General features: G+C 40.4%; 1 protein-coding gene and 1 long non-coding RNA gene across 2 annotated transcripts in view; one reads left to right on the plus strand and one right to left on the minus strand.

Moving 5' to 3' along the window:
* Positions 1-27,640, minus strand: part of FRMPD4 (FERM and PDZ domain containing 4) — a 449,028-nt gene that overhangs the window by 387,206 nt on the left and 34,182 nt on the right. The window lies entirely within an intron of this gene.
* On the plus strand, positions 10,195-27,616 carry LOC123345428. The gene is made up of 3 exons (XR_006572789.1): positions 10,195-10,252; positions 17,578-17,694; positions 27,284-27,616. It is a non-coding gene; the product is annotated as an uncharacterized LOC123345428 (long non-coding RNA).

Here is a 27,640-nt window from a genome sequence, read left to right on the forward strand (position 1 = left end):
AACAACAACTCAAAAGTATGCAAACAATAAATAGACACTGATCCTACTGTATCTTAGATAGCACCCTCAGTTTCCCCTTGTGGTGTGAAAGTCCAGTGGACAAAGGTCCCTTTAACATTGCACTCACAGTTTGTTGTCTAAGGCTAGTGAAGTCCCTGGGGCCACAGGTGCATACAGGTGGGTTCACCAGCCCTAGGGGAGGGGGCGGGATGAATGATGCTTCCGCTGCCGTTCTGCTATGTCCTTTGTCTTGTCCACTCCCACAGCACCACAACCACCTAGCCCATTTCTTAGCTATTTCAGCTCTAAGGATTCCACTGAGTAGCGTGGATCCTCACTGCCACTGCTTTTTCCTGTGCTGTCTTACACCAGTACACTTCTCCGTACCACATATAGGGCTCAACCCCTGAACAAGCTTAACAGGGATTTCACCTGTAGTGAAGAAGAGAGGACTCTCAACTGAGGCTATTAAGGTCTGTCTTTAAACACTAGAAGGGAAGGATTAAATGGTATCTAGAACTCTTGAAGTCCTCACCACCAGCTAGGAACACCTGTCCCTGCCCTCTTGTCTCTTTCACTTAGATTTCACTCACTACCACACTTAGTGACTGAGGTACAGTTATAATGACCTCTCAAACAAGGCATATTAAGTAAAGTTCTGTTACCCTTTAATCAGACAATAATGGTAACAACAATTCATTACCCCTTCATTCAAGACTTAAATGAATTTTAACACAATACAGCAGGGGTAGGAAACCAGCGGCATGCAAGCTGATTTTAAATGGCATTCTCACTGCCCAGGTTCTGGCCACTGGTCCAGCAGGCTCTGCATTTTAATTTAATTTTAAATGAAACTTCTTAAACATTTTAAAAGCTTTATTTACTTTACATACAACAACAGTTTAGTTATATATTAGACTTATAGAAAAGAGATCTTCTAAAAACATTAAAATGTATTACTGGCACGCGAAACCTTAAATTAGAGTGAATAAATGAAGACTCGGCACACCACTTCTGAAAGGTTGCCGACCCCTGCAATACAGCCAAAGTTGATCACCCTGGAAAAATAGGTGTGTCTATGTAAATAACCTCAAAGCAGACTGTTTTTCCTTCACTTCATCAATAGATGGACAGGAGAGCTCATTCAGACCACTCTTTTACACTTACATAAATGATGATAGACCTAGTGAATCTGATTTGTTGCTGTCATTGAGGTGGTGTGTGTGGTGTATACACACACACACACACACACACACACACACACACACACACACACACCACACAAGGAATGCCTTCAAGCTAGTGTCCTAGTCAACAGGGCTTAGAACTGCAGTTCTGCGTTGTTATCACAACTCTGCCACTGACTCGTTCTGTGACTTTGGGCATCTTTACCTTTCTGTGCTTCCATTTCCTCACTCGCCATTGTCTATCTTGTCTATTTATATTGGATACCCTTTGGGACAGAGACTGTCTTTCGCTACACATTATATTATTTAAGACAACATGTCTGACAGGTAAAAAGGGAACTACTGAATTGTTGGCATTATTAAATTACATGCTAAAACACGTTTCAATAGCTCGTCATGCTACTGTAAGTTTCATGGAATTCTATTTTTGTATATTGTTAATTGAGGAAGGGAGGAATAAGAATTCCATTTATTTCCTTTTCTCGTTTTAAACAAAATAATAAGACACTGTTGGGAAGCCACATTCAGGAAAGGAAAACAACTACGGAGTTTAAAACACAACCAAAAAACGTGCATTCAGCGGTTAAAATTTTGCAGCTAACATTTCAATGTTTTATAGCATGCAGCAACACAATTATCATCTTTTTACTTAATATAAAAAAGAAATCTATATGCCAAGATTTGCTCAGAAATGTACTCTGCCCTCTAACCATTTCTTAACAGAGATGAAGTGAAGCTGATTTGGCTTTCCTGGAGGCAGTGCTCCCTCCCAGCAATAAAATGCTGTTACTAGCAAGCCTGAGCGGCAGACTGCACAAGGACAGTAGCTACTGGGAGCCCCTGAAGTAGTAACATTCTGTTAGAAGTCTGCACATCAGCAGTGGCACAGATCCCTTGCCTACCATAAGTTATAATGAATGATTTAATAATGCTACCTATCAGGCACTCTCTATTTCAAGACAGCCTTATTACATTACCACGACTATACAAGGCCTTAACATTTTCCTTGCTTGAAGTTCAATAGCTGTTCAACATACACATATTGCATTGATGACTTACTGTATGGAGTTACCCTCCAAGTATATAAACTCTGAAGCACATCAGTGTTATGAATGGAGATCCAGGTGGCTTTGCAGATAAAAAGCATTTGAGTTTTATCTCAGGGACAACTGCACTCTAAACAGATTCCACATCGGATACTTTTATCATTCTCAACTCCATTCTCAGCATATTTTTATTAATAGTCTTGTTATTAGCTGTCTTTTTTTTTATTAAAGATGAGAGAATTGGTTAAAACAGAATGAATTGCCAATAGCAGCTAATCTGATTCAATTGTTTTTTTTAAATGGCCCCTTCCCTCCATTTTTAATAGTTTAATTTTTTTGTTTTTTTAGAATCTTTGATCTAGTCTCCCGTTGCTGTTGGTTGACAGACTGCCTCTCAAACCACAATAAAACTTCCTATTAAACTATTCCACGGGTGCTGCTTCTACCCGGAGAGACTGAATGTTCATGGTAAACTAACAAGAACTTTAAGAAATTGCTTATGTGGTTAAAAAAGCTATCAGGGTGGCATCATCTTTCTCCAGCATGGTTAGTTTCAGTATGCCATGGAAATATGTCCATTTAAAGAAATGTCTATAATATGCTCCTTTAAGCAAATATGATGTGACCTTTCTGCATCATTTACAGTTAATGAAATAATGAGGAGGAACTTGTGCTCAGTCAGTAAACTGTGCACATATATCTATCAGCTCCTTTGTTTCATAATCACAGATCCCTCCACCGTCAAACCCCCCCTCCCCAGTAACTCTGTGTGACACTGACTTCTCTAGCTTTATGCATCAGCAGTGAGCATGCCAGTGTAAAGAGAAAGAGTTGAACAAAAGCAGGTGTTTTTGTCTCTAGAGAACACTTTTCACACACTGTATTCTGAAGAAGTGTATCTTGAATATGTTCAAGCCATTATTACTATTGCTGTGTTCTCTTAACCAAATCACTACTGTAAGTTACCCTGCTTCCTTGTGTAAGCTCTCATTCAGGGGAAGTAACTGCATCACCACAAACAGACAGGTCAGCTCAACAATATTTTGTATGTGTTTTAATTTAAAGGCATAATTATATAAAAAATGTAGCAAATTTTGGGGTAGCATCATGGCAAATAGGATTACAGTAGTCTAAACTGAAAAATATGTGTTAATGGACAATGGCAATACATTGTAATAGGACTATACATTTGCAAATAAGATATGGCATGTTCAATGCAATAAAAATGTGCACTTGACAAATATTCATAAACCAACTTATAAATCATAAACCATGAGCCAGTGTTGCAGTAGTTTTACTGTAGAGTCCTAAGAGGGCCCCCAGTGGTTCTGCAAATCAAGAAATATTTGCACAAACATAAATTCATTGTAAAAAAACTTATGGGACATTGGAAAATAAAAAGGTTAGAAGATATTTTTCTTATCAAACACACACTGAATAGATAAATCTGAGCTGAGCCCAGATACTGTTGGTGAGTAAATAACGTCTATTAGCTATAGGAGTACATTAGTTGATTTGGCTCTTAACAGCTTACAAAAGTAGAGCTAAAACTGGATTTTTGTCATTAAAGTCAGGAGATCTGACTCTGGACTCATAGAAAGATTTGTGAATAAGAAGATGCTTTTTTTCCTAGTCATATCTGGCCCTCTTTCAGAATCAAACTGTACTTTGAGAAACATATATCCTTTTGTTATACAGCTAATGCAACAATGAAATACAGAAAATATATGTAGATGGAAAGTTATTTTTTAAAAAGATTTTTTTCAAAGTCTTGATGAAGAATCAACCAGGTCTAAAGTTCCTCCACATATAGTAAAGTTTCAGGCCAAACTTTTATCGCATCTTGGCAGAGAGGTGGCTTTGGTCTTTCTGCACTAGGCACCTTCTAAATTGTTGAAGTGTGAGATAAATGAGAAGATCTCAGAATAATGCATACTCTAACAGCAGGTGTTGAGCTAGTTGCCCATTATTATAAGCTTCATTCACTTACAAGCAGAAGTGTTCAAAGCAATGAAGAAATAGGTAATAATATGGTCAATAATTCACACATTGTTTTTTCAAGATGGACGACTTTAAGACAATGGGGCAGATATAAGAAAGAATTCCAGTTTGCCAGTTTACATTAGGCCCTTACTATTATTTTAGCAGAGAGAGTGGTAGAAAATAGCACAAAAATGCTGATTATATTTTTCAGTGATGGAAACATTGTGGTCCCAAAAACCTAATGGACTCAGGACATGCACGCATAAAGCAGCTTTCAGAACTTGTGAGGTTGGAAGAATCCTCAGATGCACTAGTTAACTGAATTATAAAGACAATCTAGCTGAAATAGCACCTCTTTGCCTTCCTCCTGGGAAGAAGACAAGACTGTTTGTGTCATTGGTGTCCAACAGAATAAGGTAAGACACAGTCCTACAGTAGGATGCCAACTGCCAGTTGGTCTGACACTCTGGAGACACCCACACATATGGGTGTCCTGACTGAGAAATCTTTGGACTTACTAAATGTTCAGCACAAACACTCAAGAAGGGGAGGAACAGGAAATAAAATACACATATAAATTGAATTTCTTTACATCAATATTAGGCAACAAAGGTTGTTTACTTCTTCAACATATTCTATTCTGGCTAATGTACTATAAACAGTTTTCAGTCCACAGAAAATCTTACCATGCTTCCGCTACATATTCCCAGGCCTAACAATAAGGATGAAAAAAAAATCCTTCAAGCTCCTAACCCTGTTTATTGTGAAAAAAGGAAATTAAAAAAGGAGAAATATTTGAATAGCCATTGAAAAACTATTTCCTCACATATTATTGAAGCAATGGAAACTCCTGGAAAAAAAATCAAAAGCTGCAGTTGCTGTTCTGAAATTAAACTTACATTATGGCCGGCTTCTTTCTGCACTGTAACAAAATCCCTGATATCTAAATCTTTTTGATATTTGGCTCTAACTTCTTGCCTTGAAAGCTAGATCTGACAGCTCACTGTCTTTGAATTTATAGGTACTTCCTCCTGGTACTTTCCTCTGTTACATGCTATGTATTTATACACATTACTCTTCAGAAAGATGATTGTTTGAGACAGCATAAACAACACATGCAAGTCAAACTTAAAGAAAGAGCAGCCAGAGGAGTACAAGTCTGATAAACAAACAGCTTTGCCAGAGTGAACCCAACCACTCGATTGAATAATTCTGCCACATACATATAGTAACTCGTATGCACTTTTACTAGTAATCAAATCAGACTTTCAACCCATCACTTTACACGGGGAAGAAAAAGAGAAAAAACACAGACTAAAGACAGCTCATGTAGAATTTAGGAACAAAATAGTACACAAGAACAAGACTATGGTGGCAAACATGACTCGGCATCCAGTGGCAACCCTTCCACTGACACTGGAAATTGACACGCAAGTTGTGAGAACAGCCTCCTTGTTTTTAGGAGATCAGTATGATTTCATTCCTTGGAGATCAATATAAGCCCACTACTTAGGTCTGATATGTTCTCATATTTGCCAATTTCAAAAAAAACCCAAAAACTTCATGGCTTACAAAGAATAATTTGGAGATGAATTAGACCTGCACTCAATTGCGCCTGTTTATTTCACTTGGGCTTTTTAAGAGAGGTAAGAGAGTCAAACAAAACATTTCATTTTGTTTATGTAAGAATCCATGAGACCGAACTCAGCTCTGCACAGCATAAGACAACTGACATTCGCACGTTGCCATTAGGAGGGAATGCAGAGCCACCTCCCAAGAGCACAGTGGAGATTAGGTGCCACAGGAAGTACTGCCCAAAGCGTCTAGAGCAGTGGTTCTCGCAGGTCTCCCACAGGAGGTGCAGGAATGTGTCAAGGGATGCAAGCTGTGTGGGGTTTGAGGTTTTTAAGAGCTCTGGCTGTCAGACCCAGGTGGCTGGCGCTCATGCAGAACGGCCATGCATACTCAGGAGGTGGGGATAAAGGAGGCAGCTGGATAAAGCAACCCGGGCTCTCCTTCCCCACCCACATTCCCTCACCGGAAGGCAACCTGGGCTCAAGTTCTCCTCTCTTCCCCCAATCCTTCACCTGGAGGCGGCAAGGCTCTGGCTGTCAGCCCCAGGGTGGCAGCAACAGCACAGAAGTAAGGGTGGCAATGGGGCACTAAGTCTACTCTGAAAAGTGATACTGACAAATATCACTGAGCACATTGCCACCCTTACTTCCACACTGCTGCTGGCGTGGCGCTGCCTTCAGAGCAGTGTGCCCAGCCTGCAGCCACTGCACTCCACTCTGCCTCACAAGTGGTGAGATATGTACTTGTGGGGGCAGGTGTAAATGAATACAGACACAAAGAAGGTGGGCCCCATCAAATAAGTTTGAGAACCATCGGTCTAGAGAGACAGCATCCTGTGGCCCTCTGATTGGCCCATGCTCACTATTTAACCCTGGGGGGTTGTCCAGGAAGTTGTCTGGGCAATCACCCAGACTTCTCCAAACTACTGCTTGCTTCTGATCTCCAGTCTCTGACCCCAACCTGCCTCTGACCCTGCCTCCTAATTCCAATCTGGTGCTATTTCCAGTCTCTGACCCTAGGCTTACTCTGACTTGCTACGAGTCCCAGCTCTGGCTATTACTCTGATCCCTGCTCACTGACTATTGCCTCATACCCACTGCTTGCATCCGAAGAAGTGGGTATTCACCCACGAAAGCTCATGCTGCAAAACGTCTGTTAGTCTATAAGGTGCCACAGGATTCTTTGCTGCTTCTACAGAACCAGACTAGCACGGCTACCCCTCTGATACTTGACACCATGCAAGGCACTGCATTTAGCCGTATGGAGTGGAAATCCATCAACCTCATGAAGAAACTTGCACAAATACAGACGGATATCATCTTCCTTTCCAAATGTAAACGGATGGACATCATACCTAATGGACTAAAGGTAAAAAATCCACTGCTATCTACATACTACACAGACCACAGTGAGAGATTATGCCGTACTCTATCTAAGAAACTGAGGAACCACCTGATCAGCATCCTATACAGCAAACAGGAAAACATCAAAAAAGAGCTCTCCAACCTAGAGACTCTCATCAATAACCAAACTTCCATACAAACGGACTTCACTAAAATAAGACAGGAGATCTACATTACCCACTTCACCTCTCTAAAAAGGAAAAAGGACTGTAAGCTGTCTAAACTCCTACCTGCCACATGGGGCCACAACCGTGATACCCCTAACCCACCCAGCAATATCGTCAATCTATCCAGCCACACACTCAGCCCAGAAGAACAGTCTGTCCTATCTCGGGGACTCTCTTTCTGCCCTGCCACCCCCACCAACATGATACAGTTCTGTGGCGATCTGGAAGCCTACTTTCGCCGTCTCCGACTCAAAGAATACTTCCAGGACAACACTGAACAGCGCACTGATACACAGTTACCCTCCCACCAACAGCACAAGAAGAAGAACTCCACATGGACTCCTCCTGAGGGTCGAAATGACAGTCTGGACCTATACATTGAATGCTTCCGCCGACGTGCACAGGCAGAAATTGTGGAAAAACAACATCGCTTGCCTCACAACCTAAGTCGTGCAGAACGCAATGCCATCCACAGCCTCAGAAACCATCCTGACATTATAATCAAAGAGGCTGATAAAGGAGGTGCTGTTGTCATCATGAACAGGTCTGACTACCAAAAGGAGGCCGCCAGACAACTCTCCAATACCAAATTTTACAGGCTACTTCCCTCAGATCCCACTGAGGAATACACTAAGAAACTGCACCATCTACTCAGGACACTCCCTACACTAACACCGGAACAAATCAACATACCCTTAGAACCCTGACCAGGGTTATTCTATCTACTACCCAAGATCCACAAACCCGGAAATCCTGGACGCCCCATCATCTCTGGCATTGGAACTCTCACTGAAGGACTGTCTGGATATGTGGACTCTCTACTCAGACCCTATGTTACCAGCACTCCCAACTATCTCCGTGACACCACTGATTTCCTGAGGAAACTACAATGCATTGGTGACCTTCCAGAAAACACCATCCTAGTCACCATGGATGTAGAGGCTCTCTACACAAACATCCCACACACTGATGGAATACAAGCTGTCAGGAACAGTATCCCTGATGATGCCACAGCACAACTGGTTGCTGAGCTCTGTGCCTTTATCCTCACACACAACTATTTCAAATTTGATGACAATATATATCTCCAGATCAGTGGCACCACTATGGGCACCCGCATGGCCCCACAATATGCCAATATTTTTATGGCCGACCTGGAACAACGCTTCCTCAGCTCCCATCCACTCACGCCCCTTCTCTACCTACGCTACATTGATGACATCTGGACCCATGGGAAGGAGACTCTGGAAAAATTCCACCAAGATTTCAACAGCTTCCACCCCTCCATCAACCTCAGCCTGGACCTATCTACACGGGAGGTCCACTTCCTAGACACCACGGTGCAAATAAGTGATGGTCACATCAACACCACCCTATACCGAAAACCTACCGACCGCTATGCCTACCTTCATGCCTCCAGCTTCCATCCCAGGCACACCACAAGATCCATTGTCTACAGCCAAGCACTGAGGTACAACCGTATATGCTCTAACCCCGCAGACAGAGACCAACACCTAGAAAATCTCCACCAAGCATTCTCAAGACTACAGTACCCACACGAGGAAATAAGGAAACAGATCAACAGAGCCAGATGTGTACCCAGAAACCTCCTTCTGCAAGACAAACCCAAGAAAGAAACCAACAGGACTCCACTGGCCATCACATACAGTCCCCAGCTCAAACCCCTCCAACGCATCATCAGGGATCTACAACCCATCCTGGACAATGATCCCACACTTTCACAGGCCTTGGGTGGCAGGCCAGTCCTCGCCCACAGACAACCTGCCAACCTGAAGCATATTCTCACCAACAACTGCACACCGCACCATAGTAACTCTAGCTCAGGAACCAACCCATGCAACAAACCTCGATGCCAACTCTGCCCACATATCTACACCAGCAACACCATCACAGGACCTAACCAGATCAGCCACACCATCACCGGTTCATTCACCTGCATGTCCACCAATGTATATATGCCATCATATGCCAGCAATGCCCCTCTGCTATGTACATCGGCCAAACTGGACAGTCTCTAAGGAAAAGGATAAATGGACACAAATCAGACATTAGGAATGGCAATATACAAAAACCTGTAGGAGAACACTTCAACCTCCCTGGCCACACAATAGCAGATTTTAAGGTGGCCATCCTACAGCAAAAAAACTTTAGGACCAGACTTCAAAGAGAAACTGCTGAGCTCCAGTTCATCTGCAAATTTAACACCATCAGCTTAGGACTAAACAAAGACTGTGAATGGCTTGCCAATTACAGAACCAGTTTCTCCTCCCTTGGTTTTCACACCTCAGCTGCTGGAACAGGGCCTCATCCTCCCTGATTGATCTAACCTCGTTATCTCTAGCTTGCTTCTTGCTTGCTTATATATACACACCTGCCCCTGGAAATTTCCACTGCTTGCATCCGAAGAAGTGGGTATTCACCCACGAAAGCTCATGCTGCAAAACGTCTGTTAGTCTATAAGGTGCCACAGGATTCTTTGCTGCTTCTACAGAACCAGACTAACACGGCTACCCCTCTGATACCAGGGCCGCCCAGACGGGGGGGCAAAGGGGGCAATTTGCCCCGGGCCCCGGGCTCCGCAGGGGCCCCCAAGAGAAGAGCGGAGGCTCCCGCCTCCGCCCCTCTCCTGGAGCCTCAGCGCATCAAGCGCCGAGTCTCCGGCCGAGCCCCTGAGCCCCGCCCTGAGCCGAGCCGCGTGGTGAGGGGGCGGGTCTGGGAGCTCCAACGGGGCCTGAGCCCCGCCCCGCTCAGAGCGGCGTGGGGAGGGGGCGGGGCAGCTGCCTCCGCTCGGCGTGGAGCTCACAGCCCCGCCCCCTCACCACGCAGCTCTGAGCGGGGCAGAGCTCAGGGCCCGCCGGAGACGCGCTCGGGTAAGAGGCTGGGGGGGGGAGCGGGACTCGCCGCCGCCCGGTCTTCGGCGGCGGGGGGCCCCTTCTGTTCCGGGACCCGCCGCCGAAGTGCCCCGAAGGCCCGCGGCGGGGGCCCCCCCCCCGCCACCGAATTACCGCCGAAGACCGGGCTGCGCTTCGGCGGCGGGTCCCGCTTCGGCGGTAATTCGGCAGCGGGGGGCTCCCGCCGCAGGTCTTCGGGGCACTTTGGCGGCGGGTCCCGGAACGGAAGGGCCCCCCGCCGCCGAAGACCCCGGGCCCCCGGAATCCTCTGGGCGGCCCTGTCTGATACTATTGCCTCATGGCTGTCATTGTCTTGATGACACCAGCCCAGCTGTGTCCACTAGGCCAGACAGCCTATACTCCAGTCCTTTACAGTTTGAGGGCTTTTTATTTTAAAAAAGTAACAAAAATCAAGTAAAATTTGAAACAAAACACTTCAAAAGATGAAACATTTTGTTTTGAAAAGGTTTAAATGAAACATTTAGACTTTCTGGGGATTTTTTTTTCTCTGAGCTGAAACAATCTGGTGAATTTGACACAAATTCACAAAATATTTCTGTCAACCCGAATCCACATTTTCTGGCAAAAAAAAAAAACAGCCAAAAAATTTCACTCGTCTCTAGTAGGAGAATTGAGGTATAAACTAGTGTATGGGCGTCTTAATCTTATTTGATTAAGAGCTGTTGCATGGCAGAGGGGGCAAGCTTACTAAGTTGAGCATTTGGTTTTAAAACTTTCAATATTGGAAGGGCACTCAGAGACTATATATTAGATACCTTTATTTAAAACAGGAAATGGCTCACTCTGAGCTGACATTGAACACTGACCCCAAATTCAGCAACAGAAGTCAGGGTTCTGCCAGCAAGTAGAGACCCTCCAAAGAAATATTTTCTTTGCACTGAGTTCTCCCACTCAAAGACTCTCTGGAACCTGTGAAAAGCTGGCTGTGTCAAAATGAACCCATTCTCTGTGGAGCTGACTTTATGGAACCTGACCAAGCTGTAGCTCAGTGGGTAGAGCTGACTTCAGAGAAGTGGACTAGGCAGTAGCAGGCCTGGTAGATCTGCTCAGGGAATTCAGGTCCTGTATCTGTTTACTCACTTTAAAGGGATATTAAGGAGCAAAAACCAAAAATGTTTAGGTACAGAAAATGGCATTTCATAACACACAGTTAAGAGACAAGATTTTCAGAATCTGAGTAACCTTAATGAAACTTGAAATGGAATCTATTTAAGGACACAAGTTGGGCATCCAAAATTTGAATCATTCAAGATCACTAATAAATTTTGAACATCTTGGCTTAGAAGTAAAAATTGTTTTACCTGTGATATAGATTAATAGATAATAAGGCCAAAAGGAACCATTACAATTATCTAATCTAACATCTTGCCTAACATAAAAAGGTAAAAAATTCACTCAGTAATTTCTGCATCAAGCTCAATAATTCAGAACAAGGGAATAATAATACTGTCATCTCAAAAACATTGCAAACTATAAGCTAAGTCATTTTGTTTGCTCAGCAGGTACAGAAAATATTTTAAAAACATTTGCTTTTTTTTTTTGTTTAAGACATACTTTCTGCAAGTTTTGTGCCCTAATCCTCTCTTGACAATTAGCATCCATCAGCCTTGTGGATAGGTTTCGTAATTGCATTGATAAGTAGAATCCAAAAGATTACATAAGATGATACTTCAGCAAAATGTTTGCACTTAGATTTCCATTTTATTCTATAATCTTAAACACAAATGTTCTTTTCTGCTCATTCGTATATATTTAATCTCTTCAAGCAATTAAGGCAGCATCTGTAATATTATCATGAGAGAAACAAGTTCAATAAACTTCTCTTAATGTATTTGATCTCATTTACAAATAATTCCAAATGTATATGGAAGAAAATATAATCATATTTCACAGTGAAACCTAACAATCATTTGTCTTCAGGAAAATGTATGAAATAAACAATATGAAAACCATTATATAAGATCTTAATGCTATACTTCATGAAAGCTTAAACAAATAACCAGTGTTTCATCATCTATCATATTTCACTTCTCATTTTGTTTGTAATCATCCTCTTCCCAGAATAGAGGAGATTGACTCCCCACCCCCAAAATTTGTATCTAATGAGGATGAAATATTTACATGAAAAAGTATCCAAAAAAGATATCAGTTATTCTGATAATTTTCCTCCCTCTTCACAAAAAAATGGGGGTTTTGCTTCCACTTGCTTCTCTAAAGAACACTTTCCTTTGAAGTTCAGCATAGTATGAACAAAAATTGTATACACATGCACTCTACAGTACCTAACATTCTTCTGTTACTATGGTTATCTGCAAATTCTAGTTTGAGTGTTGACCAAATGTTGGTGATATTCACTGTTACTATTATCACTGATAATTAACTAAAAATGCATCTAACTTTTCATATGCACTGTTGTTGTAGTCATGCACCCAGGGTATTAGAAACGAGGTGGGTGAGGTAATATTTTTTATTGGACCAACTTCTGTTGGTGAAAAAGACACATTTTTCATCATTTATCCTCCCAGAAACAAGCAAAACTGCAGGATGACAGTGTGAGTGCATCAGTCAAAAAGTATAATATAAAGCTTTAAATAACAACCATGTGCAGGGGTATAACAGCCAGGGGAGGCTGGTTGTGGGTTTGGGTGGGGAAGTTTTTGCTTTATTATGCCCATGCAGGTTCCAGGGCATCTGAGGAGGCAGTATGTGCTATTTAGCTTCCTGGTTTCACCAGTAATCTCCCTGACTCCAGAGCTGCCTCAGCTGCCCCAGAACCTGCATGGGGCATATCTAAAGCTCAGATTTGTCTTCCAGAAGAGACACTGTGGCTTTTCCTGTGTTCTTGGGGTCTGGGGAGGGGAGACGCAGTGCAGCTGCAGCTGGCCTGGGGCTCCTCCAGGCAAATGAGGATGGGTCAGGGCTCCTCCGGGCAGCTGGGGGGGGGCAGGGTTTTGGCCAGCCCAGGGCTCCTCAAGCTGGGGAGTGGGGGGTGGGAGAGGGGCTCAATGCTCTGGCCATGGGGGGGGCAAGCGGTTGTTGGGGGTCCAGCCCAAGCAGGGGTGCAGGCAGAAGGGGCGGAGCCAGGGGTTATACTCCCTGAAGGGGGGGCTCCACCCGCCGCCCATGATGATAACCCATTTGTCAAAAACCCAGTAATGAGTTGACATATTTTATATCAACAGGTCATAAAACAGCATCATGTGAAAGGTAACATTCCAGGGCCAACAAGACAGAAGATGGCCACTTTGTTCATAATGTTACAGAATAAATAAGTAAACAAACAAATACATAAATCTACTCAAAACAAAGGGGTATGTGGCATTGAAATACCATGGCAATAAACATTGTATAAATGCCTAGAAAGATAGATTAAACACAAAGAGCAATAATTACTTGTGAGGGAATTCTGTGCCAAAAAGTTAAAAATTCTGCACACAATATTTTAAAATAGTGCAAAATTCTGCATATTTTATTTGCCGATATAATCGTGCCAATTTCAATTATTTTGGGAATTTATATCAAAATATCTGTCAGCAAGTATGTCTGTAACAATACAGGCCAAAAAAAGAGATGCCTAATAAGGAGAATGCCTGACTACTAATACAGAACTTTGAATAATTAATTTAAACTACAATACAGAAACATATTTCCCGCACCCCTCAGAAGATGTGCAAAGGTTTGTGGGAGTCGGGGGTAATGGAGGGGCTGAGGAAAAGGAAAGCAGCCTGGGAGTGAACCTGGAGAGTTGTTGGGTGTTAGTGGAAGAAGTACTGAACAGCTTCTTTGGGGTCGGGGGAGGGACTATTAGAGAGTTGGGGAGCCTCCCCCATGCATATCCTGGCTGATGCTGAGCCTCTCCCATTCAATCAAGCACATCTGCCCCGAGCCCCAAGTGGCCCTGTAGCCTTCTCCCTCAGCCCCATGTGGCCCTGGAGCCTCCCTACCGCCTTGTCCCTATGTGGCCCTGTAACCCTCCTCCCATTCAGCCCCTGGCTCAATGCTGTCACCCCACTAACTCCCGAGCCCACGCCCCAGTCTGTCCCTTCCACTAGCTCTTCTGTCTGTGACCACCTGCTCCCCACACTGCCTCCTAACCTGGTTCCACAGGAAGGCTGCTGTGATGAACGCAGCCAACAGTTAGCTGTTATTGCCAGTCAGCTGGCTGTACTGGCACCACAGTGGCCTTTGGTGGGCAAAAAGTGGAAATGCAGCACTTCTTGGGCCAAAAGTATTTTCTGTGGGGAAAAAATTCTACACTGGATATGAATTCTGTGCATGCACTGTGGCACAGAATCCCCAGGAGTAAATAATGAACCAAGCAGCCTTGGCATCACACTACATATGGTCAGGATACAAAAGGCTGCCCTCAATATGATTCTCCACCCCCACTCTACCACACAAAAATAGCAGGTAGGGAGAGTCATTTGTCAGGAGTCAAAAGTTTCAGAATCAATTATACTAGCCCACTGGAGCTTCCTATACTTTATTGGTGTAAAGGAGAGTGATACAATGTGTCCAGAATTACAAATCCAAAGCAATGTTAATTTCAATCTGATCTAATGCGGAAACATCTGGTGTTAATCTTAATTTATTCTTTACAGTGAATAGCAAAGAGCCACCACATCTGTCTAGACAAGCAGACCACATTGCATTTGATCATCTGGGGGAAAAGTATTGTCATGGCAGGAATATCATTGTCCCAACACTCTGTCAAGGAAATCACAATTTTACATTGGCACTCCCAGTATACATGTAGGGTTTGTCTAAACTAGGATAAAAGATACAGGCAGAGAGGGGGAAGAGAGCTAGAACACGTTAGCTCACATGTTCTACCTAACATACTGTATGACTCTAGTGTAGACTTGACAAGACTTCACCATAACCAGCTACCGTGTGCTGAAGTACAACTTGCCAAGTGTACACTACAGTTTTAGAATGTGCTGGCTAACATGTTCTGTGTTTTATCCTAATCTAGGCATACCATTGACACAGCTTAACAAAACGACTTGCACCATAACCTAGGTTTTTTAGCTTTTTATCAGGTTCCCAAAGAAATCATTTCACATGTGTACAATTTTCAAAGTACAAGCAAATAGAAAGATGGCCAATTTTTGAAATTACATTGACCAATGCTCACAAAAATACTGCCAGGTTCCCAAAGTTGTTTGAAACTTTGTACTGAAAACCATATCTGCAAAAGTCACTAACATATTTTACCTTTATACAACTCTAAAGATAAGAAGAGAAACAAGTAGTTAATCCAAGGCTGTTGGTTCATTTAAATGAGCAGCTGTGTCATACATCATTTTCCCTTCCAAATATTTGTTTAGCTCTTCTTTTATGTATTTTACACTAGTTTTGCCAATAGCTACCTTCAAAAGTCTATTCCTTGCATTGACTTATCTCATTGTAAAGAGCCTCATCTAAATTCCTTTGGCAGATGACCTTTCCTTATTCTTCGTTTGATCCGCTTGTTTCCCAGTATTTGGCACATCTCAAATAGCTTTGTGATAGACATCCTATTTATTTTAAATAGCCCATTCTACCTTACTTTGTCTTGGGTACATTTAGCGCTTTTATGCACATAGCCTTCTTGCACTTATACCTTTTTTATGAACAGGCTGAAGTTTATTCCTTCCATCAAATATTTACATAAGAGGTTCACTGTATCAAGAACTAATATAAACTGCTGCACAAACAATTTCATTCATTTACCCCCTTTCAGCTGCTTGAATATTCATCATATTTCAATCCATATTCATTTGAGATATTCCCTTATCAATTACTAGTTTAATGGGGGTTCTACTATTATTTACCCAGTCATTACTGGTTGGTACTCTCTGAAAGTGTTCTTTTCAATAAATCTGTGTTAAGCAAGCATTCATTTAAGTCGATTTTGATGTATTTAATATGGTATTAATCCTAATTTTCCTGTTAAAAGAATCTGAGTGGAATGTTTTTTGGGTTTCCATTCTGATCTCCTTTCTCCTATTCAATACTTCTTTTAAGAACCCTAAGTTAAAAGAAACATAAGTAGCATCTCTGCCATAACAAAAATCGTGACTGCTGATGGCTAAAACACATATATTTTTGGTCTGTTTTCTGAGCCCTAAGAAATAAAGCAAAAAACTTGAGAGGTTCTTTGGTTTTTCCTTGACACGTCATTGTTGCTGAATACATAATTCAGTAAAAGCTAAGGCTGCAGGAGGGAAGGAGGGGCATACCATGGGATTCACTACATTACACCACATTAAGAAAAAAGTAATCTTAAAATATTTACAAGTGATAATATATGCTGTGTTAAAACTCACTAGATATGTTTATGCAAAAATAGTAAATGAAACCTCACATGAATCCTGAGATGAACTATAACTGCAAATTTAAAATATCAATTAATAGGATCAAGCAGGTAGGTAGAGACAGTTTTTTAAGATGTGTTACTGACCCTTAAATGTTTGTTCCCTCTTGCCTCACTGACAGGGAAACAATTTAATTTTAATGCAGTGCTTTGCAAAAATAGGGTAAGATTTATACCTCAGTTAATTTACCTCTTACAACGCTGGTTTTATTTTTAAAAATAGTCTTCTATATAGTTTGTGCCTTTTGATTCTCAAGATACTTTTAAAAAAAATATTTTTATGCTTATCAATTTCTGTTTTAACTTTTGGGGGAGGATAATAGGCATGACAGTATCTATATCTTATTCTTTTTAGTTATTTCCATTTTTTAAAATTAATGTTGCTTAATTTCTTGTTTTCTGCAACTGTTCTGCAATATATTAAACATATTACTTAGTAAAACATTTTGTAAGCATATTGCCTTTTTTAATTTATTACAGAATGGGATTTTCAAGAGCACATGTTTTGAGTGTGCATTGACTCCATCTTGTTTGGTTTTGGCATTACCATAATTTACTAATGTGAGCAATTATAACCCTGCTCGTTTTCAAACACTTTTGGAACATGTTGAGTTCTTCAGAGGGATTACTCATATGAGTAGTCAATGAGAACATTCACATGACTAAAGCTATGCATGTGCCCAAAACTCTTCAGGATTGGGTTACCATTAATAATTTGTAATGAACCTCTCATTCAAACAAAGAGAAGAGTGTGTCACGCCTTTGCTACCATCTTTGGCTAGAAGCTGTTTACTACAAGAATGGGGACACTGTGTACAGAAAAGCTAGGATTTCAAAAAAATAAAGGTTTAGAGTTTTGCAGAAAACTTGTTCAAGGATGACAAATCCCAACGTTTATTCACACCCATGATTTTTCCGATGCCAGGGAGAATGACAAACATCCGTATCAAGGCCCCACATACCATGCTGCAAACTGGAGCCAAATCCTGAGGCAAAAGCTCCCCAGCTTCTAAATTAGGTGCTGAATTATGCAGCAGTTCAAGTAAGTTTAAAAATTGCTGTTTCTATTGGGGGGAAAATGAATAGCAGTCATTTAAGCGTCCTAAGGTCCCCAGCCCCATGGCAACTGGCATGGCAGACTGTCGTGGAGAAGGTGCTTTCAGGGTTTCTAGGCGTTTCTGAAACATGTTTCAAAAATGTTCCTGCAGTCAAATGAAATACTGCAGACATCTAAATCAGCAAGAAATTCCAATTTGGACAAACTAACTTTTTGAAGAGCTGAGTCTATTTCCCAGCCAGCTCTATTAATTATACTTATATCCATTAACTCTTTATTAACTGAATTATGTATGATTCTGTATGATGTCAGGCTAAATGGCCTAAAGTTACCCAAGTCATCCTGTTTGCTCTTTTGGAATATTGACAGAACAGTAGCACTCTTCCAGCCTTTGGAATCTCTCTAGTATTCTAAGATTTATTAATAATTAACATCAGCAAGTAAGAGATCTCCTCAGTCAATTCTTTTAGGACTCCTGTGTGCGAGGTATCTGCACCTGATAATTTTAAAATGTTTATCCCTAAAATGTTTAACTTGCTCCTTAGTTGCTAATAGACTGGAAAGTGCATAATCATCATAATGTGAAACAAGCATATCATCCTGTTTCTTTGCAAATACAGAAGAATTTATTGAATGGCCGACACCTTTGCTAGGATTTCTTTTGTTTCTAAAACATTTCAAAAATTCCTTATTGTCTTTAGCCCTGAGAGCCAGGTCTTTAGCTTACTTTATAAATTGTCTTTATACCTGTAATTTTTCATTTATTACATTGATTGCTATTTTCCCTTTTTTAAAAAATTCTTATTCCTGCCTTCACTTTCCACTGAACCATGATGGTTTTTAGCCAAATTTATCCTCTTTCTTGATTGTGGATTCTTGACTTTTTGGCCAACTAATAAACTCTTCTTAAAGAACTCCTACTTTTCATTCACATTTTTCTGTTGAAATTTTTCTTCTCTGACAGTTTTGCTCATGATTTTTCTCAACTTTGGGAAATTAGCCATTTTGAAGCACCTAATGCATATATTACTCCATGAGACTATCCCCTGTTTACCCATATTGAATACAATGAGGTCAAGATGACTGGTCCTTAGGAACCACCAACTTCCAGGCAAGTGATTAATTTATCTTAATCCATCATAATGAGGTTCAAAATACAGTTACTTCATGGTGGGTGTGGTACTTTTGTGTTAGAAAATTATCTATAATTTTTAGAATTGTAATGATATTTTACTAGTGGCTGCATGAGACCTCCAAATTGAAGTTCACCATAACAACAATTTTTCTTTACATACAGGTGCTGATGGAGTAACTCATCCTGTTCTCTGGGTTTAATTTGGTGATCTGTCACAGACCCCCACCAGAAACCCCCTCCTGCCCATTGTTAGGTAGCACACTGATCCATATGCATTCAAGATCCTGTGGTTCTGAATTATCAATAACTCTAAAACAGGACTGCCATTGACTTCAATGAGGCTAGGACAGTGGTCCCCAAACTTTTTCAGTCACACCCCCTCCTTACACCAGAAGCCGGGGCTGGGAATGGGGCCGTGGCCAGGATGGGGCCAGAGGCACAATCGGGCCAGGGGCCATAGCTGTGGCCGCGGTTAGGAGCAGAGCTACAACCAGGAGGAGGGCTGGAAGCAGAGCAGCGGCCGCGGTTGGGGCAGGTCTGGAGTAGAGCTTGGGGCAAAATGAGACAGCAAAGTGAGACCACACATCAGAGTAACAGGTCTCTAATTGTCTGGATCCCAATTTTTCCCTTTTTTAAAATGCAGGTAGGACATTAGCTAGTCTCCAGTCATATGGTATTACCCCAGAATGAATAGATGTAGTTAAAATTCTTGCTACTGGACTAGCAATTTCACGTGCCAATTCTTTCAGTATTCTGGGATGGAAATTATCCAGTCCACCCAATTTGAGCACATTAAACTTTTTTTCCCACCTCAGATGTGATAACTTCCATTTCTATACACCATTTCCATCAGCCATCCTGCCTTCATGACCATGTTCCATATCACCACCCTTATTGAAACCAAGCATTCATTGAGGTTTTGGGTATATGCAGATTATCTTTACTCTCCTTCCCATCCACACTCCACAGTGGCCTAATCCTATTCTTCTTTAGTCTCTTTTTTTATTATATAGCTAAAACCCCCTATTATTTAAATTTTCTTGGCAAGAGCTAATTCAGCTTGATTTTTTTAGCAACTCTCACTTTATTCCTACATTCTCTAACCTGCAAGATTGTCACTTTCTTTGCTGATCAATCCCTTTTTCCATTCTCTCTAGGCTCTTTGCTTATACCTAAAAACTTTTTTGAAGGGTTTCAGCCAGTTGGGGGTGAGGCTTTCCCTAGGATGCAAATTTCAGACAGATTTTTGTATATCTGATTTGAAGATTTTCCAAGCCTCCTCCACATTTAAGTCCTTGAGCTTTTCAAGCCAATTGATTTCATTAACTAATTCCCAAAATCTTCCCTTTTGAAATAAAAAGCCATAGTTCATTTCCTCATTTTGATTATCCTTACATTTAATTTAAACTGAATCCAAGGGTATTTCCTATGACCAGCTCTTCTACGACTCCTTACTACTTACCAGAACCTAGTCTAAATTGCATCACCTCGTGTTGGTCCAGTGATGAAGAACACTGTCTATCGCATCGAGGAATAACTGGAGCTACCAGTATTAGTAGCATTTATTCGCCAGTCTCTATCCTAACAGAACCTCTTTTACAATCCTTCTGCAGTGACCTTGACCCAAGCAGGCTCTTTTGTCCAAATGATCACTTATTTCTTTACAATTAACTGCTTCGTTGATGTACAATGCCACCTTTATTCCTATCTCACCTAAACAGCACATACCCTTCAGTATCTATATTTCAGTCTGAGTGCTATTCCACCATGTTTCTGTAATCCCTATAATATACTGTTTGATCTCCTGCACCAGTAGTTCCAGATCCTCTCTTTTTTATTTCCCGGACTCCTTGAATTCATGTACAAGAATTCTAGTTGTATGCCTCAGATCTCACAGTTTTCTGTGCAGATTAGGTAGTCCTTTCACTAACTGTAACACCTACCTACAATTCTAATCAATATTTTTAATTTCTTTCCACTTGCAGAAAATACTCCTACCTTGTGGTGTTCCATTATCCCTTACTATGTCTTCATTAAGCTGACTTTCCTCCTCTAGAGTAAACATGGTTGTGAAGATAGAGTGAACTGGATTGCATTCCTGGTCATGCACTATAAACACCATGGTTAAGTTCCAACTGCAATGCTGCCTTTTGCCCTCCCTTACACCTGTGCCACTTCTTTGAAGATGGGGTAGCAAAATATGGCCTTGCAGGATCTGTTTTACAGGGATGATGATGTATAAATCAGCAATAAGACATTGCGACTTTCAGTTCAACTTGAGTTTGCAAGTAGGACCGTTAGAAAAACAACATTTTATTTAAATAATTTGTGCAATTTTGTTCTGAAAACCATCGAGACACAACAAACAGACTCTGATGGTGTCATTTTCAGACATTTTTCAAAGTAGAAGTACACGATAAACAAGCTAATGTTGTGTCATAAGGACTCCATTTTAACTGAGCTGTATTAGATACTGTATTTGCTCCTTGGAAATCTTACTCCCAAAGTTATTCATTTCTATTTTTATGCTGAACAACAAAAATGTTGGGGTGATTCAAAATCATGAGGAAATGTGAAACCAAAACATGTTACTGTATCAGATATTCTCTGAGAGATCTGTTTAGCTCTGTAATCAGTGTCATTGCTCAGTAAATAGTACTGGGTCAGAATAATAATCACTGAACCTTTCATTTTTAAAGATTTCAAAGTGAAAACTTTTCAAAAAGTGACAATCCATTTGAAAACAAAATATAAAATAGCCTGTACAAAGCTTTTGGGAGCAAAAAAAAGTGTAACAGTGAGATATGTATTGGTTACAATGAGCTTGTATTGGTCCTGCTTTGAGCAGGGGCTTGGACTAGATGACCTCCTGAGGTCTCTTCCAACCCTAATATTCTATGAATAGAGGATATTATATGGATTCCACTAGCTTTAGGTGCTACTATCCATGAAGCTAATAATATGGTGTACATATCCAACTCCCTTTATGGGATCTTTTTATATTTCAAAGTGATACCAACTTATTGCACAGAAACTATATTGTAGATTGTACACTGGTTTAAAAATCTCCCAACAATTGCACTAGATGTTTAGATACATTGTTTTGCTAAAATTGTAATTTTGTCACCAATGTTTTCTTTGTACAGTGTATGTTAGTAGTTTGCTTCAGTATTACCCCATGTACATTAAGTATATTTACTTAATAGCCAGATCTGTGATTTAGAGCCTAGGCTTCTAAGTCATTTAGGTGCTTTTGAAAATTTTACCTTTAGCCTTTTCATTTGGTTAGCATGTGAAACTTTAAAAATTAGATCAGACAAAACAGTCAAGGTATAATGACGGGAGGAGAGATGGGCAAACAGCTGATTTTATTTTTGGTTTTCTCCAAAAACTTGGTGAAAAAAATTCTGTTTGTGTCAAACCAAAATAAAATATTCCAAAAATTTCAGTGAATCAAAAAAAAAAAAGGGTTCACTCAACATTTTGCTTTTGACAGATCAGCATTTTCCAATGGAAAAATATTCCATTGGAAAAATTCCAACCAGCTCTAATAATTAAGGTTGTCAACATGGTTTTACTAAGGGTAGATTTGATTGACAGGCCTGACTGACTTAAAGGAAATTACAGGTTTGGTTGATAAAGGTAATTGCATACATGTAATGTATTTAAACTTTTGTAAGACACTTGACTTAGTATCAGTGGACAGTCTGATTAAAACATTAGCACTAAACAATATCAGTAAAAAACACATTAAATGGGTTAAAACTAGCTGACAGATCTCAAAAAACAATTGTCAATGGGAAATCATTGAATAGGGTGCATGTTGTATTCCACAGGGATCAGACCTAGCCCTCACACTATTCAATATTGCAGTGTTTCCCAAACTTGGGATGCCACTTGTATAGGGAAAGCCCCTGGCAGGCCGGGCTGGTTTGTTTACCTGCCCCATCCACAGGTCCGGCCGATCACAGCTCCCACTGGCCGCGGTTCGCCGCTCCAGGCCAATGGGAGCTGCTGGAAGCGGCGCAGGCCAAGGGAACATCATGTTACATCTTTCATTACTAGCACAGGAGAGTTACTCTGAGACAATATGAAAGCTCTACAGCACAAGTGCATGATTAGAGACAAGACACTTGCTAGCAGGTCTTACAGCTGAGCAGCTAGACGGAGCCCTGCAAGGGAGATTTTTGGTCCTAAGTCTATTGACAGATCAGCAAGAGCCACTGGCCTGGGTACCTGGAATGCAAGAAGTGGGTTTGCTGCTTCAGACAGAGCAGCGAACTGCAGTCACTGGGAGCTGCGATCGGCCAGACCTGCAGATGGGGCAGGTAAACAAACCGGGGCTTTCCCTATACAAGTGGCATCCCAAGTTTGGGAAAAACTGCACTATTGCATCAATGATCTAGAAGTAAATATAAAATCACTGCTGATAAAATTTGTGGCGGGCACAAAGATCTGCAGAGTGATAAATAATGAGGAGCACAGCGGGGAATAGTGAGTAGGAATAAGGAGGTGAGTTTACCGCAGCATTGGTGAGACTGATACTAGAATATTGTGAACAGTTTTAGAATCCACATTTTAAAAAGGATGTTGCAAAAGTGAAAAAGTTGCAGAAAATAGCCACAAAAACATGTTGAGGTCTGCAGAAAATATCTTACTGTGAGAGACTTAAAAAGCTCAGTCTGTGTAGTTTATCAAAAAGAAAACTGAGAGTGAGTTGATTACAGTGTATAAGTACCCTCAATGGGGAGAAAATTTCAGTTACTGAAAGGCTCTTTAATGTAGAACCAAGAACCAATGGCTAGAAGTTGAAGCTAGACAAATTAAAATAAATAAGAATTGTGCCTTAACAGTGAAGTTGATTGACCATTGGAACAAACTTCCAAGGAAAATGGTGGATTCTCCATCAGTTTTCCTATCAAGATTGGATGACTTTCTGGAGGATATGCTTTTAGTTAAACACAAGCTATTGGGCTCAATGTAGGTGTAACAGAGTAAAATGTAATGGCCTGCGTTATACTGGAGGTCAGACTAAATTACCTAAATCGTCTCTTTTGGCCTTAAACTCTATGAATCATTTAGTACTGATAAGCTAAATAAAGTATTAGTAATAAATTCACACAGGATCAGTGACTGCTCCATTGGAAATAAATATCTTGGCTTCTCCACGACACATAATTCCCCTAAGTATTTCAGCCTTTCTATGTAGCAGCAGGAGAACATTATCCTCTGACAACATGCTATTCCACTGATATTATCTCACTTGATTTTATATAATGGGGGATAGGTGTAAAATTATTCCTCAGACGGCTAGATTTTATTCAGGTTTTAGTTCTCACATGCACATTATAGCAAATCCACATTTTAACTTTTTATTGTTTCAAATATTATAAATTTGAACAAGTGTGGCTTGGATGCAATATGAGTTTTGGTTAGTACTAAATGTGGCTAAAATTTAACTTTGCTAATAACTTTCTGTAATATTAGTCTTAATATTGTTTTAATAAAAATACACTCAAATTGTCTGAAGTCATAATTTCAGAACCTAACACTGACAACATTTATTAATTTCAGAAATAATTATTTTGGGCCAAAGAGAAGGTTCATCTCACAATTTGCCCTCATTCTGGCACTTCAGGCTTTTACATTATACCCATATCTCCTCTACAGTATAGCTGTTAGCTTGACACTGCTCATCCAGATTACCTATGCTTCCCAACCTGAAATAAAATGGTTTATGTCCCTTATGTTGGCACTTAATTATTTCATTTTATTTGAAGTGTGTAAATACCACAATATGAAGAGAAATGGGAAGACATAAAGGAGGGACAGTGAGATCTATCAGATGGTATAATAGCATCCAAAGGAAAGTGGCTGTAGCGCAAAGGCTTGGGACATTCAAATCAAGACTGAACAGAACACTGGAAAATAAACCATAAGGAAAAGAGATAGGCACAACCTGCAGTTTGGCTGTTAAATTTTTCAAAGTTCAGAGGTAATGCAGATGCAAGGTTTCATTCTGGGCTCACCTCTACCATGAAACAAGCCCACTCTGGAATGAGGATACCTTTGTTACCTAAAAGGTTTCTATGGTCATCTCTATGATGGATCTCCCTCAAAATGTGGATAGTTCATTACAAAGTAATTTTCAGTATTCCAGTTTAACTGTGTTCCTCTACCTCACACAGTAACAAAAATAGTGAACTGTTTTTTCTCTTCCTCTCTCACCTTGGTCACACTCTTTAGCCGCATTAATCCTGAATTTTACCTAATGCCAAAAATTAAAATTTAACATTTTTTCCTGTATAATGCTTTCATATATATGAAAGCATTATATATATATATAATATATCAGAGAGAGAGAAATATTTAAATATCTTTGCTCATTTGAATTGTGCCTGGGAATCCCCTGGAAACATATTGCTAATACTTTGACAAAGGCAGTTTTTGTCTCAGAGAACAGTCTTGCATTAAAGTCTCAATTAGCAACCAGATTCCATTGTGAAATACATCAGTATAAATTAATGTCATATTGTGCTAAGCTATGCTTGCCACCTGTTCAGAGCTTGCTATCTCTGGTTCCTAACCTAGACCACTGTGTTTTAGCAGTGCAGGCTTCACAGCTTCCTATGCAAATAGGTTTGTTACAGACACACAGTATAACAATGTCATTTTAAGCTACTGGGAAGAAAATGAGTGAAGCAAAGCAAATGTCAGAGTAACTTGAGGCCAAAAAATGAGCTTTGAAACTGTTATTGAGGTAATTCTGCAAAGAAAAGTCTGTCTCTTTTGAACTCCTGTATTCTGATCCTGTCATGTTGCATCAGTACTTGAGATATGAATATGCAATTGAGACACTGCTTCATCATTAACAGTCTTGATGCAGACTTAATTCACCCAAGGCCTAATGCTATTGAAGTCAGTAGAATATTTATTATTCATTTCAAGGCTGAAGAATCAGGTCCCAAACCAGTGACATATTTAGCTGTTCCACAGAGCATTAAAAAAAGACTGTTTAGTCCATACCAGAAGCAGCAACCTGTTCTTGGGCCCTCAGCCCTGCTTACATGCACAAGAAAATTAAATAAATCAGATTTAGTTAATCTGAATCAATTCGTCAACTCTTTATGTACTCAGATTTGAAAGCTCCAGATTAACATACCAAGGGAACAAATATATCGAAAAAAGTTACCACTTCACTCTTTTCTACACCTACTGACATACATTTCAACACATATACTCCATTATATAGCAGTTGTATTAATAAAGTCTTGCTATACATGTAATGAACACACTATAGAATCTGATTCATTAACAAACAGATGGTGCACATTTTTTCTAGAGATCTTTAATACATCAGTCAGGATGTGGATTACACACACAAAAATATATTGGCACAGAAGAGAAGAGGCAATTTGGCAGGATCTAAACAAATGCAGATTAAAGTGTGCAAGCTCTACTGCATATGAGAACCAGAATAAATAACTCATTAATGTTCACAGAACAGACCCCAAGAGTTATAACTGGAATGTATGTGGATCCTTACATAATAAATGGTAGCACCCATCTTTTGGTAGAAAACTGATTAGTTATACCCTTCATTTTCAAATAATTATATTTTTTGTCACTAAATACTGGGATGAGGAGGAGAGTAGGAGGAAGTCTTATAGATTTTAAAAGTTGCAACAAAATGTGAAATCTCAGTGCTGTGCAATATCTATTTTCCCTTAAAACACTAGAAAAAGGGGCATGTGTTTCTTTGTCTGTAGGAGGAAATAGAGCAATTGTCATGATTAGTGAGCACATTTATAGACTGGAGTAAAAAGACACAAATAGCCTTAATAAATTTTTGGCTTTACAGGAAATATAAAAGTACTTTACAGGATATAAAAGTCAGACTATCTCCTGCTTTTGAGTTCCCCTTTCTTGTATTTCAGAGTAGTGAATGATTAAGGTATGTCACTTTACACAGAAAAAGATAAGGAACAATATACCACAACAACAAATCGTTTTAGTAGTAAAAGAATGTGCCTGAGCTCTCAAGGTAAGATTCACAAGAATCCTGCAAAAATTCGAACATTTTAATGATTTATTCCACATATCACATGCAGGCTATAATTAAAAATAAAGCCTTTTCTTAAACCGTTTACTCTTCTCAATTAATTCTACAAGTGTCATTCTGTATGTTCCCCTTCTGCCCAGAAACTAGTGCAAACTCAGTAGCTCAGTGACAATTTGCAGAATCTGTCTGTACAACTTACGAATTCTCAGTGACATTGTGAAGTTGCTTTTAGGAAAATTGCTGTATCATGGAACGTCTCTATATCTATGTGCTTTCACCTTTGCTGACAAGTCTGTAAGCATATCTCTCCCAGACTAGATACAATTGACAGTAGTTAACCTTAGCAACTACTCTGACCAATTAATTTCTTTACTAAGGAGGCTGGCTGGAGTTGGGAGAAGCCACTTCCTCCAGCTAGTCTGCAGGAGGCTGAGGTTTGGAGAATGGAGAATTACCAGCAGCAGAACAAAGGAATCGGGTGTTGTTGGGGAACACACTCAGAGCGCTCAGAAAGACTCGGGAAGCTTTGGGCAGGAGACAGGGAAAGAAACAGGCAGTATTACATGTTTGCAAGAACCATGTACTTTTTTCCACAGGAGCTTGGCAAGGCCGTGTTCTATCACTGTCATTGTTTAACACTGACTTTGATTGGCTGATGGATAAGCTTGAAAAGGCAGCTCTCAGTGGCACTGAGCTGGACAATATTCTGTTTCGAGATCTTGAATATGCCGATG

The sequence above is a fragment of the Mauremys mutica genome, chromosome 1 (genome assembly GCF_020497125.1).
Source record: "Mauremys mutica isolate MM-2020 ecotype Southern chromosome 1, ASM2049712v1, whole genome shotgun sequence".
Classification (NCBI taxonomy): Eukaryota; Metazoa; Chordata; order Testudines; family Geoemydidae; genus Mauremys; species Mauremys mutica.